The sequence below is a fragment of the Triticum aestivum genome, chromosome 6B (genome assembly GCF_018294505.1).
Source record: "Triticum aestivum cultivar Chinese Spring chromosome 6B, IWGSC CS RefSeq v2.1, whole genome shotgun sequence".
NCBI lineage: Eukaryota > Viridiplantae > Streptophyta > Magnoliopsida > Poales > Poaceae > Triticum > Triticum aestivum.
In genome coordinates, this window is record NC_057810.1 from 623,729,498 (window position 1) to 623,744,336 (window position 14,839).

Genomic DNA, 14,839 nt, shown 5'->3' on the forward strand with positions numbered 1-14,839 from the left:
TGTGAAGCAAGCTATATTTCTGTCCATCAAAAAATTCCTAAATAATTCTCATAATTCCCTTCGGTAATATGTTGATCAAATATGCCCAAACTTTCCTGTCCTAGCCCAAGAATAATTCCCCAATAATTATTCTTCATTTTTGTCCTAAATGGCACTTTGTGAAGGAAGTGTCATTTAAATTTTCCTAGTGCCCCCAAGCTTTTTGGGCTTGCTTATATATCAAAATCATTGCCTCATGCACAAGTTCAAATTTATTTGCCTAGCCAATCTTCCTCGATGATTTTTCAAAATTTCTCTCAAACAAAAGGCTTTGTGAGGGATGTACTAGCTAGGAGTATCCAAATGATTTGTACTTTTGCACACTCCTTAATGTGCTCATATTAAACCTCTCCACCCAATTGCATCCTTAATCATCTATGTGAGAACATGACCAAATCTTTGATTCTGGCAATATTTTCAAGTTGTGAAGCAAGTGCATTTTATATTGCTTCAAAAATTCTGATAAATTACTAGATCATGCTCCTACCCATAAAACATCACTCCACCCAGTTTGGCATCATTTCAGTGAGCCATTTGATCACCAAACTTATTTCAAGTTTTTGGACAGAAATAATGTTTTGTGAAGCAAGTGCCATTTTGGTGAACCCATTTGGTATGAGCTTTTTACAACATCATCAGCTATCCAAATCATCATGATCTACCCAAATTGAGCTCAAGTGGCTACTCATAATGAGTGCATCATCTTGATTTAGTTTCTGACCAGATTTGGCAGTTGCAAAGCAACTATATTAAATCTTGGTCCAAATCCCCTCAAAACCACCAGGATTGTAGTCCTTCCTAAGATAATCACCCCAGAAAAATCCATTGACTCCAATCTAGTTCCTATTGATCAGCAGTGCTCTGCCAAGTTTGATGCAGCAAACTTGTCTTGATGAATCCCAGCTGTCTATGGCTTCTTTTGCTTATTTTTCTCTTCCCACAGCCTCAGTGATTCAGGGACTCATCACTAGACATCTCATGATAGCCTCTTGCATCCACTCCTTGCTGGACACAGTGGTGACCGCGCAACTGTCACGTCTGTGCACGCGCTCTGTGCACTGTGGTTGTGTCCAGAGCGGTATTTGTGCTTCGGCACCTCCTCCTATCATCGCATTCGCGTGCGTGACCATGTTTAGCAGTAGTGCCTCATCGTCGCCGTCCCCCTAGACCCATCTTCCCCTCCAGAAACCTCCTCGTCGATGCTCACCAACGCACGCCCACGGGAGCACCGTTCCCCGTTTGGCTCCGAGCTTGTTTCGGTCGCTTCCTCTGCTCCCCGGCGTCAACTACCTCCCCGTGAACATTGCCAATGAGCCCTCGTCGTGTTCCCACACCGTCCCATGCTTGCTGAGCTCGCTAGAGAGTTGCCCGAGCTTGAGGGGCGGCACATGGCCTCGGCCTCCTTCGGCCCGTCTGTGTCTCCTGTCCTCCCTTGGCTCTCTCTACCCCGTGAGCTTCCCCGCTGCTCCTCTCCGTCTTCTACCAGCAAGCCGGGAGCGTGGCCACGCGTCCGCGGTGCCGGACACGCGTCCGCGGCGACGCCAGTGCGGCAGCTCCTCCCTCGCCTATTTAAGTGGCTCCCGACCTCGCCTCTCTTCACCAGCAACCTCACTCCACTCCCAGAGCCCCGGCTAGCCATCCCCTCGAGCCCAGGAGCTCTCTGTAGTCGCCATTGCCACCATGGCCGCCGCCCCTATCCACTCAGATTCCAACGAACCGAAGCCCCTCTCCTCCGTCTTCCACCTCTAGTAGGTCACCCAGCCACTATAGCCTCTCCTGCAGCCCTCCGTTAGTCGCCGGAGTCACCATGGCATCGTCCTCTATCTTCGGCCGAAGCCCCGCCCGCCACGGCCATATTCCTGCCCTGCCCGATGCTCCCTGGCGTTCAAATGGTGGGGGAATGGGTGCGCCTCGCTACCCTGAGCGCTCCGGTGGTTCGAGCTCCACCGAAGGCGGCCGGAGCTGGCCAGGCCAGCGCCGGCGCCGGCAGCCCATCTCTGCTCTGCGGGTGCGAGTTGGGGGAAGAAGATGGAGGCAAGAGGAGAGAGAAGAGCTACATTGGGCCCCGCCTGTAAGCGACCCCGATGGTCGGCCCCGCCTCCTGCTGACGTGGATAAGTGGAGGCGTATTCTCCCGAACACGTCTCCCCTACACGAAAGCGCACTTCTCCTCTTCTTCGGGCCGAAATGTGTTTTCCCTTCTGGAAGACATATTTTCAGAAAGGACGCTTTCGGTTTTTCCGGCTAAGGGCATGTTTGCGAAGATTTTCTTACAAATAGATCCCTGGCAAAAAAAACTATTGTATCTTTTCAACCATAGCTCCAAATCGGGTGATTCCAAAGCCCACTTCTTTGTCTCGTCAAGCCCATTCTGATGGAATCATTCTCACCATGTTTTGAAATTACGAAAATGACCATTTTACCCCTGCCCTTATTCAGCCCCCTCTGAGAGGGAACGTTTTCCGGTGATTCTTTCCGTGAGTTTCTCGCACTTTCTCCCGGTGAATCTTTCCACCCCAGGCAGGCACACCCTCCATTTGCATCACTGTAATGTAGTGAAATGGTTTAAATTATTTGAACTTTTTAAAAATATTGTTTTAGCTACTTGTGATTTGTTCATGGCATTTTCTCGGAGTTGTGTTGAACTTGTTATTGCCATGATGTTGCTTGGAGTTCTAGGGCTAATGTTTTGCAGCTCATATGGATGACATGTTGCCTTTGGATTGTTAGTGGCTTATGTTATGATTATTTTCATGTTGGTATCTGATAGTATTTTTCGGAGCATTACTGTGGATGTCATGTTGCCTTTGGATTATTAGTGGCTAGTATGATTATTTTCGGGATGGTAGTTGGTATGTTGCTTTGTATTATTATTTTCGGGGATGATATTTGTATGTGGATCTTAGTAGGATAGCTAGTTCTTGCTATTAGGGGTAGTAGCATTATCGTTCTTGGATTCATTATCATAGTAGTGCCTTGTTGCCCTCGGAGTATTAGGTTGTGGCTAGGTCATGCTTTGGATTATTTGTTGGATATTTCTATGACTTGGAGTACATGTTGATAGATGATATCAGAGTATTAGTTATCGCAGATATGCTTTGGGGATAAATTCCGTCATTAAGTTGGTCAGGTGCCACCGAACCGGGCTTTTCCAGTGCAACCACATCTACCTTTATGGGGGTCTTGATTCGGTCCTTTGTCGTGCCTCTCGCCGGTGCCTCCAACGAGGGAAGGTTATGTGCGGACGCTACCCTGATCAGGTAGGACGGCATAAGCCTTGTGTGCCCATGTTTGGTTTTGAGCTCATGTCCCCGTTTGGGACCGTTTTGCCACGACGGTGGTCGAATATGCCTTTGGTAGGCATGGGGCCACCCAGAACTTAGCCCTGAGAGGGAGTTGGTTAGAGTGGCCGGAAGAGTGTCATGGCAAGGGAAGAGTTTTATTGGAATGCCATTGGTCCACCCCAAATGGGAGTGCAAGGCCATGGGTTCTGTGGTGTGGGTAAAGTGCGCTACCGCTGCAGTGTGTGTGTGTGTGTGTGTGTGTGTGTGTGTGTGTGTGTGTGTGTGTGTTTAATCTATCGATAGTCGCGTCCTCGGTCATGGGCATAAATTTGTACTAGGTCACACCGTTCGACCAACACTCACGTGACGGAATGACTTTTATAGGACTAATATGTTGATATGATGAGCTGTGACAGTTTGGCAGGATGATGATGATGTTGGGATGATCTTGAGGATGATCATTCAGTTGGTGATGTGGTCATGCGGTGATCACGTAGAGGTATAGATCACGAGATGGTATATTTCTTGGCTGGTTAACCAAGCATGAGATGGTTATTGAGATCTGAGATAGTGTTTTATCAGTTTTGTAGTAGTTTCATATCATGCTTAGTAGTGGTTTTTGCATCATAGTAGTTGTTAATTAATCTGTTAATGCCATGCTATTGTCTTGCCTTGATGCTTTTGGTTGTTGTGATCTTGCAAGTACATTCAATGTACTGACCTGGCATGTCATGCCAGATTGCAGGTGATGCAGTGATTAATTGATTGCTTGTCGTTGTTTCCGTTCGTGCGAGCTAGATCGTGTCCCAGCCAGAGTCCCTGCGGAGTGGAGTTCACCACCTTCGTCATTATTCTACTGCTAGAAGATTTCCGCTGCTAGGAGTTGTTCCACTGCTAGCATAGAGCAAGTGTAGTATCATAGGCGTAGTGTCGCCGTGCTGATGTGATCCTATGTAACATCAGACACTTGTATTATTATCGTTTGTAATAAGAGCTGATTTGTTCTATATCAACCAGTGCCGTATTCCAAAAGACTTCATCTCGATCTCTGGGCTGGAATATGGGGCGTTCCGATTTCTCTGAGCCGGGGTGCTACAACATCTACAGCCGAAATCCACAAACCCGCCATATACGTTCTGACCACTATTCAAAAAGATTCAGCGATTTATTGTCCAATTTATTGCTGCTCGTGGGGTGACCGATAAGATTATGTCTTATCTTCACCGTTTATCGTTTGGGCAGATTTTTATCGCTTTGACAAGCGATTTGTTGAGAATCTACTGATAAATCGAGCCTATTCCTAGCACTATTTTTTGCAAAAACTATGTTTATTTGTGTTTTGTGGACCATGCTAAGCAATATGTACTATTGTCCTATTTTGTTTGTCATTATATCCGGATTAAAAGGCTAGGAATCAAGGTAACACTTCTGTCCAATATATTTTCGGTGTTGAATATAGGATATTTTAGTCTTGGGAACCTGGGATTTGCAAAAAATGACCGATCAATAGTTGACTGATAAAATCAATTAATCCATCGATTTCCAATTAGTTTCTAATCCTGGGTTGACCGAGACGCTAATGATAAGCGATATCCTCAACATTGGTTCGGACAAATGGTCCAGTCGGTGACCAGTTATGAGATCGCAACCCAGACGCACCCATCATACCAGCCAATACGACCAGGTTGACCGGCACTCCTCATATCTATCCTATAACTAGGCGGATACAGGAAGACACGAATGCACCTACCACGCCAGACTGCTCCAGCTAGCCCACACAGACCCCACAAATATCACCAACCGGAAAACACTAGACTTTGGTCTAATAAAACTATCCACTCCATTCTCCAATATCTGTCTCCTCTTCTCATATCCTCCCATATCAAGCTCCAGCGGCGCTGCCTCTGGTAATGGATCCTGTGGCGATGACCATCTCAATTAGGAGTTGTTGTTGTGTGAGGCGCAGATAGATTACAATGAGGATCTGGCCATCTACATCGCTCTACAAAGATCATAGTTGGAAAGGGCCAAAAGCTTTGACTCCACGCCGTCGCCTGCTGACCCATCATGCCCGCACAGCTCCAGGAACTCTACACCCCTTTCCTACACATCCTCTCCCTTCTCCTTCTCGTATCCCAAGCCATCGTTGGGTCCTTGTTGGGGATATAACCCCGTGGTATGACCCACCCAGGAGGGGACGGGTCATATTATTGGCGACTCATAATTGAAGGCATAGTAAGGCATAAAGAAGACAAGATGAGAAGACCAAAGGCAGCTTACAAGCAGGCGTGTTGAAGGCCCGTGACCTAGAGGTGACTCAAGACCTGAAGGTGTGAGCCGTCCGATGGTAGCTTGCCTAACAAGGCAAGGTGACTTAGAGATTGGGTCGGTTATGTTGTGTGATTTGATCCGAACCCATGTAAGCCGCTGGGCCTTGACCTATTTATATAAAGGCGAGACCCGGCGGCGGGTTAACAAAAGAAACAATCGATCAAGAGTTAGGTCAAGCATAATTGTTCCCTTGTAATCGATACTCAAGCAATAATCAGCAAAGCAGGAGTAGGCTTTTACCTTGTTGAGAGGGGCCGAACCTAGGTAAACCCCTTTGTGTCCTTTGTCCCGATCAACCCCTTTGAGTTATCTACGTTGCGATGGCTCCACACCTAAGTCCTTTCATGAGGACATCTACCATGACAAATCCACGACAATTGGCGCCCACCATGGGGCCAGAGCATGGTGGTTTCGAGTTCTTGAAGGGCAACTTCGCAAGGATCAAAGGATACACCATGGGCCAGATGACTAAGAGTCGCGCGGCAAGATCTACATCGACGACGCTGGCTGGGGTCTCGAGGCCAACTCAATCGAGTACCGGTACCGGGTCCCCTTTGGCAGAATTCACGTCTTCATCGGCAAGATCGGCGAGTGAGAGGCTGAGCCGAACACCTGCACCAACATCATCAAGACGGCTCGGCGCACACGACCCGCCGGGGCTCAACCCGGCCAGAAGCATGCCTTTGTTAGCTTTGTTCATGCGGCGGATCTTGAGGAAGGATCTATGTTTGGTGGAGAGATGGTCATCTATTCAGGTGATTAGTCCTCAACTGGAGAGACCGAGTCAATCTATCAGGTACAGGATGGCGGGCTTGGGGGCTATTCTGATGGTGACAATATTCCGGATCCCTATGAGCCGCCTAGCAGGGCTGGTATTTTTATGGCTGGCACACAACCAATGTTGAACTCCTCAACTGCCGCAACCATGACATCTGGCTCAACTATTGCTATGACAGCTGGGCCAAGCGGCTCTGCGCAGCCACCGGCTCAAGTTTTATTTGAGCTTTTGGATGCGTTGGCGACTCTGTTAGCTGCGGAGGTAACTCCGGCGAATCAAGTACAACACAATGCAGAGGTTGCAAAGCTGCAGGACGAGGTGGCAAAGGCCCCAGACGACCTTGATGCAGCGAATGTCAGGATAGCCATAGAGCAAGCCGTGTTGGAGGCTAAAACACAACATATAAGGGTGGAAGCTTTCTGTTTAAATATGGATCAGAATGCATCCAATGTTGATATTCGAAGGAGGCACCAAAGCCGCCTACCCTCATAGTTTGAGGGGCAGAATCTTTTTAATATGCCTGGAGCATGAGCGACTAACCCACTCGGGGTGACCCGGGCTGCTGAGGCGCCTATGACTGGAGCGGGGTCTCAGCCTCATGTGCCAGACCTGCCTCGTATGGATTTGACCCCGCCTCAATGGGTACCAACACCTTCTTGTCATTACTCCAACCCGCTGGATAATATGATTGTCGTAGCTTCATGGTTGGCAGCTATTCCAATCGAGGGCGAGTCTCCAGCTGCGATAGGGACCCAGAATGCCCTGGAGCTTCTCCAGACAGCTGTGGTTCAGCAGGTGGCTTACTCGTATAGTCATGAGCGGATTCACTCAACACCGTGCCAAAGTCGAAGTTACAACCGGCGTATTGAGTCGCCGGCAGTTTCCAGCAGCGAGTGGCATCGTAACCTGCCTCGCAATGATGACCCGCCCCATGGGAATAACCCGCCCTGTGATGGTAATACTGCTCAGGCCCTTGTAGATCAGGCTAGAGCACGTCGTGAGGCAGAGTTGGCGGCTCAGTTGGGGGCTCATCAGCAGTTTCAGTTAAACCCTTCGGCATCTGTGGAGGCTGGGATGAGTTTTAGGACAGTTGGTGTGCCGTGTCTAGTGCCGAATCTATGTAATGAGCGTCTGCCTAAGGATTTTAAAGGCCCTCGCAAGGTGCCTAATTACATGGCTAATCTTCCGCCTGAGGCTTGGATTGAGAGCTATGAGCTGGCTATGGAGATGTTGGATGTTAATGATGTTGTATGTGCCAAGTATTTCACCATGATGTTAGATGGACTGGCGCGAACCTGGTTGAAAGGGCTACCTTTTAATTCCATCAATTCATGGGCGGAGTTGAAAGCGCACTTCATTCAGAATTTTAAAGGAACATGTAAGCAACCTCTGTCGATCATTGATTTGGACAACTGTGTGCATCGAGAGGATGAGTCGGCCAACCATTGGGTTTGCCAGGTCTCAGCTATTATCCACTCATTGGATAGCATTGCAGCCAACTCTACTGTTCTGATTTTGGAGAAAAATTGTCACTTCACACTCCTCAAACAGAAATTGGGGTGGCTTAAACGTCACTGCAATGCATGGGAGAGCTTATGGCGGCTCTCATCAAGTATGCTGATTCTGACAACATCAAGGACCCTGGATCTGATGATGAAAAATCCAACAAGGGAAAAAAGGTGGTAATGGTAAGGGTCAGCAGCAAAACGTGACAGGTAATAACCAGGGTAACGGTGGCAAGCGCAAGCAAACCGATGGCGCGTCAGATTTTGTGGCAAACACTAATACTCAGCACAAGAATCTGCGTCGTAAGGGTAAGCCGCAATTTGGAGGACCAAAATTTAACCTTGAGGCAATCTTAATGACCCTTGCACAAAGCATAGCCTACCCGGTCAACCATCGACTCATGCTTGGAAGGATTGTTCCATCATGAAAGAGTACAAGAATTCTAGCTTTAATCAGAATTATGGTGGTAATAATGGCCCGCCCGACAGGTCAGGATCCGGCTCACAGGGGCACGACTTTGGTGGCGGCAGCTCAAATTCTGGATATCAAGGACAAGGCAACCCGGGTGGTTAAAATCAATAGTCTGGTCAGGGTGACCAGCATCATCAGTCAGGATACCAGAGCAACCCGAACAACTTAAGAGTGAACAGTATCATGTCTTCACTACAAGTCGTTGCAAGCGAGATCAGAAGGTTCATACACGTGTGGTTAGTGCAATTAAGCCACCAGTACCTCGACATTTGCAATGGTCAGAGCAGCCAATTGCATGGAATCATGAGGATCACCCGCCCCGGGTCGACAATCCGGGTCAGCAAGCATTGGTGGTAGCCCCTCAGGTTGGGGGTTATAAATTCACTAAGGTACTCATGGACGGTGGGAGCAGCATCAATATCCTTTATTATGGTACCTTTTGCCGGATGAATTTGACTGATAAAGAGCTTAAGTCATCCTCTATGGTCTTCCATGGCGTGACTCCTGGTAAGTCGGCATATCCAGTTGGTAAAATTTCCTTGGAAGTGGCTTTTGGTGATGATTATGACTACAGGGCAGAGACGTTATGGTTTGAGGTGGTTAAGATAAAGAGTCCTTATCATGCTTTGTTTGGACGGTCGGCTTATAAAAATTCATGGCACGTCCCTATTATGTTTACTTACAGCTTAAGATGCGAGGACATAAGGGTACTATTACAGTCCATGGTAATCAAAAAATTGCTTTGGAGTGTGAAGAAGGAGATGCTGCATATGTTGAGTCGGCTTGTGATACAAAGGAGCTCAAGTTTTATAAAGACAATGTTGACGCGGCTGATATGACCCCTTTAAAGAAACCGACCACTAAGCAAGATCATTTGTTGAAGTTTAAGTCGGCTGTGACACTAAGTAGGTCGACTTTGTTCCTCGCGACTCATCCCAGCTGTTCGCCATCAGTGCTAACATGGATCTGACATAGGAAAGTGTGCTCATCGAGTTCATCCATGAGAATTGGGACATCTTTGCATGGAAGCCTTCAGACCTGCCAGGTGTACCGAGAGAACTCGCTGAGCACACTCTCAATATTGGTCCTAAGTTTAAACCGGTGAAGCAGTTCCTTCGCCGTTTTAATGAAGAGCGGCATAACGCCATTGGAGAAGAGGTGGCCCGGCTCTTAGCGGCCGCGTTCATCGTTGAAGGTTTTCTCCCGACGTGGTTGGCTAACCCAGTGTTAGTGCTTAAGAAAAATGGCACCTGGCGCATGTGTGTGGATTATACAGACCTTAACAAGGCCTGTCCAGCGGATCCTTTTGCTCTTCCCCATATCGATCAGATCATAGATGCCACGGCGGGTTGTGAGCGTTTGTGCTTCCTGGATGCTTATTCTGGTTACCATCAGATTAATATGGAAGTTAAAGACCAAGAGAAGACGGATTTTATCACACCTTTTGGAGCTTTCTGCTATGTATCTACACCTTTTGGGCTCAAGAGTGCCCAGGCGACATATCAATGTTGTGTCCAAAACTTTTTCCATAACCAGATTGGATGTAATTTTCATGCTTATGTGGATGAAATTGTTGTCAAGTCCAAAAAGAAGGAGACCCTATTGGATGATTTGAAAGAAACCTTTGATAATCTCCAGGTCTACAAGATGATACTTAACCCAGCCAAGTGTGTTTTTGGTGTGCCTGCAGGCAAGCTCTTGGGTTTTATGGTCTCCAAGAGAGGTATTGAAGCTAACCCGGAGAAGATTAAGGCTATTACTTCGTTGGCTAAGCCGGCGTGTGTCAATGATGTCCAGCGCCTGGCAGGTCATATCACTGCCTTAAGCCGGTTCATAAGCCGCCTGGGAGAGAAGGCAATTCCTTTATACCAGATGATGAAGAAAACATATCATTTTGTCTGGAGTGGCATGGCTAATGAGGCGTTCGAGGCACTCAAAAAGCAGTTAGCTGAGCCGCTAGTCCTTGCGGCTCCCATCGATAAAGAACCCTTGCTTTATATGTGGCTGCCAACAGCAAGGCTGTCAGTGTGGCAATGGTGGTGGAACGCAAGGAAACAGGTAAGGAGTACCCAGTCTAGAGGCTGGCGTACTATGTCAGGGGGGTATTAATTTAGTCTAAGCAGTGTTATCCACATTGGAAAAAGTTGGTGTATGGGGTATTCATGGCTACTTGTAAATTGAAGCATTGTTTTCTTGGCCATCCCATTACTGTTGTCAGTTCTGTCCCTTTGGGGGATATTATTCAGTACAGAGAGGCTACAGGACGAGTGGCCAACTGGGCCATTGAGCTTGGGCCCCATGGTTTGAAGTATATGCCAAGGACAACTATCAAATCTCAGGCTCCTGTGGATTTCATCAATGACTAGACAGAATTGCAGATGCCTGAGGAGAAGCCTGATAACACATATTGTACTATTCATTTCAATGGGTCCAGGCAGTTAGAAGGCTCGTGGCTGGAGTCATTTTGACTTCCCACGAGGTAACAAATTTTGTTATGTTTTAAGGTTGATGTTCGTGTACTAACAATGTAGCTGAATATGAGTCTCTGCTCTGTGGCCTTCGAATGGCCAAAGAGATGAATTTAAGCCGGGCCAGGTGCTTTGGTGACTCAAATTTGGTGGCTCGGCAAGTTTCAGGCACTTGGGATTTAAAAGACCCGCTCATGGCGGCTTGTCGACGGGTAGTTGACAATATTGCTGGTCACTTCAAAGGCTATCAAGTGGAGCATCTTGATCGAAGGAAGAATGGGGCGGTTGATGCTTTGATTCGGCTTGGGTCTCAACGTAAGCCGGTGCCCCCTAATGTTTTTCTTGATGTATTGCATAATCCTTCAGTCAAGTTGTCGTCAGAAGAGGATCTTGCTATTCCTGACCTGGAGGCACAGTTGGTGGTGGCTCTCCATGCTATTCTTGATTGGATAGTTCCCTAATTGGCTTATATGACACATGGCGAGTTACCTATGGATGAAACTTTGGCCACGCAGATAACCCGGCGGTCTAAGTATATGACTATTGTCAATGGCGAGTCACACCGATGTAGTGTCACTGGCGTGTTCCAGCGTTGTGTTTCTCCGGAGGAGGGCTGTGGAATTTTAAGAGAAATCCATGAAGGTGATTGTGGTCATCATACCGGGTCTAAATCTCTAGTGGCCAAAGCCTTTCATCAGGGGTTTTATTGGTTCACAGCTCACACTAATGCAGAGGATATCGTTAGTAAGTGCGATGGGTGTCAGAAATTTTGTCGATGGGCTCATGTGCTGGCTCAAGAGATGAGGATGATTCCAATTACTTGGCCGTTTGCAGTCTAGGGGCTTGATATGGTTGGACCCTTCAGAAGGTATAAGGATAAGAAAACCCACCTCTTGGTGGCGGTTGACAAATTTATGAAGTGGGTTGAAGCAGAGCCGGTCAGCAAGTGTGACGCGACAATGGCAGTTCAGTTTGTTAAAAATTGATCTTCCATTTTGGTTACCCTAATAGTGTCATAACTGATAATGGCACTTATCTATCTAAAGGTTCTATGAGAGAGTTGGGTCAACAAGAGCATATTCATCTTGACGTCTCTTCTGTGGCTCATCCATAGTCCAATGGTCAAGCCGAAAGGGCAAACCAAGAAATTTTGAGAGGTATCAAGCCCCGCCTTATGGTTCCTTTGCTGCGAATGTCAGGTTGTTTGGTTGAGGAGTTACCTTCAGTACTTTGGAGTATCAAAAACACTCCCAATAGATCAACAGGCTATACGCCTTTCTTCATGGTCTACGGGGCTGAGGCGGTTCTTCCAAGCGATATCCGTCATGACTCGCCTTGTGTGGCGGCTTATGTTGAGGCTGATAATGAAATAACACATCAAAATGCACTTGATGCTCTGGATGAGGAGTGAGATCTAGCGGCGACTCGTTCGGCGATATATCAACAAGATCTGCATCGCTATCACAGCCACAGAGTTAAGACCTAGACATTTCAAGAAGGCAACTTGGTGCTCCGGCTCATCCAAGATCAAACAGATATGCACAAATTATCCCCACATTGGGAAGGACCTTTTGTGGTTAGCAACAACCTGAACAACATGCCGTATTATGTCATTGATGTACGTGAGCACAAGGATTCTCACAAGTCAGAAGAGGAGACCCGCCATCTGTGGAACATTGCACATCTTCGGCCATACTATACTTGAGCCGCCAGCTCTTGCCTTTGTACATATCTTCATCAATGTATATACTTTTTATGACCAATATAATAAAGCCGGCATACCCGAAGTATGGGGCCTCTGTCGTTTCATTTCTAAGTATCTGAACCTTTATTGATTGATCATAAGGTCGCTTGGGGGCTTCCAACTGCTTGGTTAAGCTTTTACACCCTCTTGGCTAGCTTGAATGCCACTTCTTATAGGTTTTCTTCCTGCCTGTTTGCGACTAGCTACTCCACTAACGACCTGCCAAACTCTTAACAGTCTCTCCTTTTCAAAGACCCTGCACTTGTTAAGGTTCAAATGGTGGCTTATGTCCTGAAAGAGCCGGCTTACAGTGAGCTCGGTAAAACCATGGTTGTTGCTCCCTTTAAAGCAATCATGTGGCATATGTGCCAATCGGCTATTCCTGCCTTGAAAGAAATCATGTGGCCTAAGTGCCAATCGGTTGTTCCTGCCTTGAAAGCAATCATGTGGCCTAAGTGCTAATCGGCTGTTGCTTCCTTGAAAGCAACCATGTGACCTAAGTGCCAATCGGCTGTTGTTGCCTTGAAAGCAACCATGTGGCCTGAGTGCCAAACGGTTGTTGTTGCCTTGAAAGCAACCATGCGGCCTAAGTGCCAAATGGTTGTTGCTGCCTATAAAGCAATCATGTGGCCTAAGTGCCAATCAGCTGTTGCGGCCTTGAAAGCGATCATGTGGCCTGAGTGCCAAACGACTGTTGGTGCCTTTAATCAATCATGTGGCTTAAGTGCCAAATGGATGTTGCGGCCTTGAAAGCAAACATAAGGCCTGCGTGCCAAATGGCTATTGCAGCCTTGACAACAAATATGCGTCTTCTAAGTCGCACTTTTTGGAACTTGCATATTTCCTGTTTGGATTTTTGGGATCCTTTGAGTCGCCTGGTTTTTGGGATATGACTATTATGGTCAAATATTTCAGGTTATAACTTGCCTTGGTTTGAATTTTAAGTCACTAGCGGGTTGCACCTCATATTTGAATAATTTCCTAGTTTTAACCCGTCATGGTTTTTGATGTTGAGTCGCCAGTTAATTATAACCCGCCTTGGTTTTTGACGTTGAGTTGCCAGGGCATGTGTTTAACTTCTTTTGGCAAGATATGTGGAGTTTGACACACAAGTATGAATGCTGCTATGGCTTGTTTGCATAACTACATCAAGCCTATCATAAAAGATTCAACCTGATGTTTCAATAGTTAACATGCGCGATGGCATGACAAGACTGATTGTCGTGGAATAGTCACGGCAGATGTCCTCGTGAAAGGACTTAGTCGTGGAGCCATCGCCTCTAGGTTAGCTTAAAGGGGTTAAATGGAACAAAGGACATGGGGTTTATACTAGTTCGGCCCCTTGTGGTGAAGGTAAAAGCCTATGATAAAGTTTTGGGTGGTATTGCTTATGTCACGATTACCAGGGAGCGAATCTACTTGACCTAGCTTTCGATGTGTTGTTTCTTCTTTTTTCTGAACCACCGCCGGGTCGTCCCTTTATATACACAGGTTGATGCCCAGCGTCTCATGGAGTCCCGGCCGGCTCATAGACAACGTGTCCGGCTCGTTGACTACTTTTACTTTTACATGCCTTATAATACAAGTCTTACATATATGGCGGTTTATACCCACGGGCCCTAAGTCGCCCTTGGGCCTTGGGCCCTTGGCTGTTAACCGCTATCTTTAATGTCTTCATGGGCTTCATATTATGAGTCGCCGTAAGTATAACCCAGACCCTCCTTGGCGGGTCATACCAATAGTTATATCCCCAACATTAGGCCCCGGGTTTATTTGAACTTGTTCATGTCAATCTTGAAGACTTAAAGAATCTCCTCTTCTCTTCTTCTGCGAGCATTTTTAACCCACCATGACGTCACCTCCTGAGATTGCGATAACCTTCCATGACGTCACCTGTCATAAATTTGTGCCATATCCGAGATATCTCAACGGATCTTTATTGTAATAACTGCCCCGAGAATCGAGGCGCCCGTGCGGCTAGATAACCACGTTCTGGCCTCCTTATTTTTCGTGCCCACTTATTGGCCTTCCTTATAAATAGGGCCGACTGGTCTCTTCCCATTCTCCCCCTTTGCCTCGTATCCTTCCTCGCGTGACCCTCTGTCGTTCAAGCTCCACCGCCGCCCCAAAGCGCACCATTGTCTTCGTCCTTGGCTGCTGCATCACCCTGAACGAACATGAGAAAACGGCAACGCTCCTCCGCAGTCAACCTGCATCTG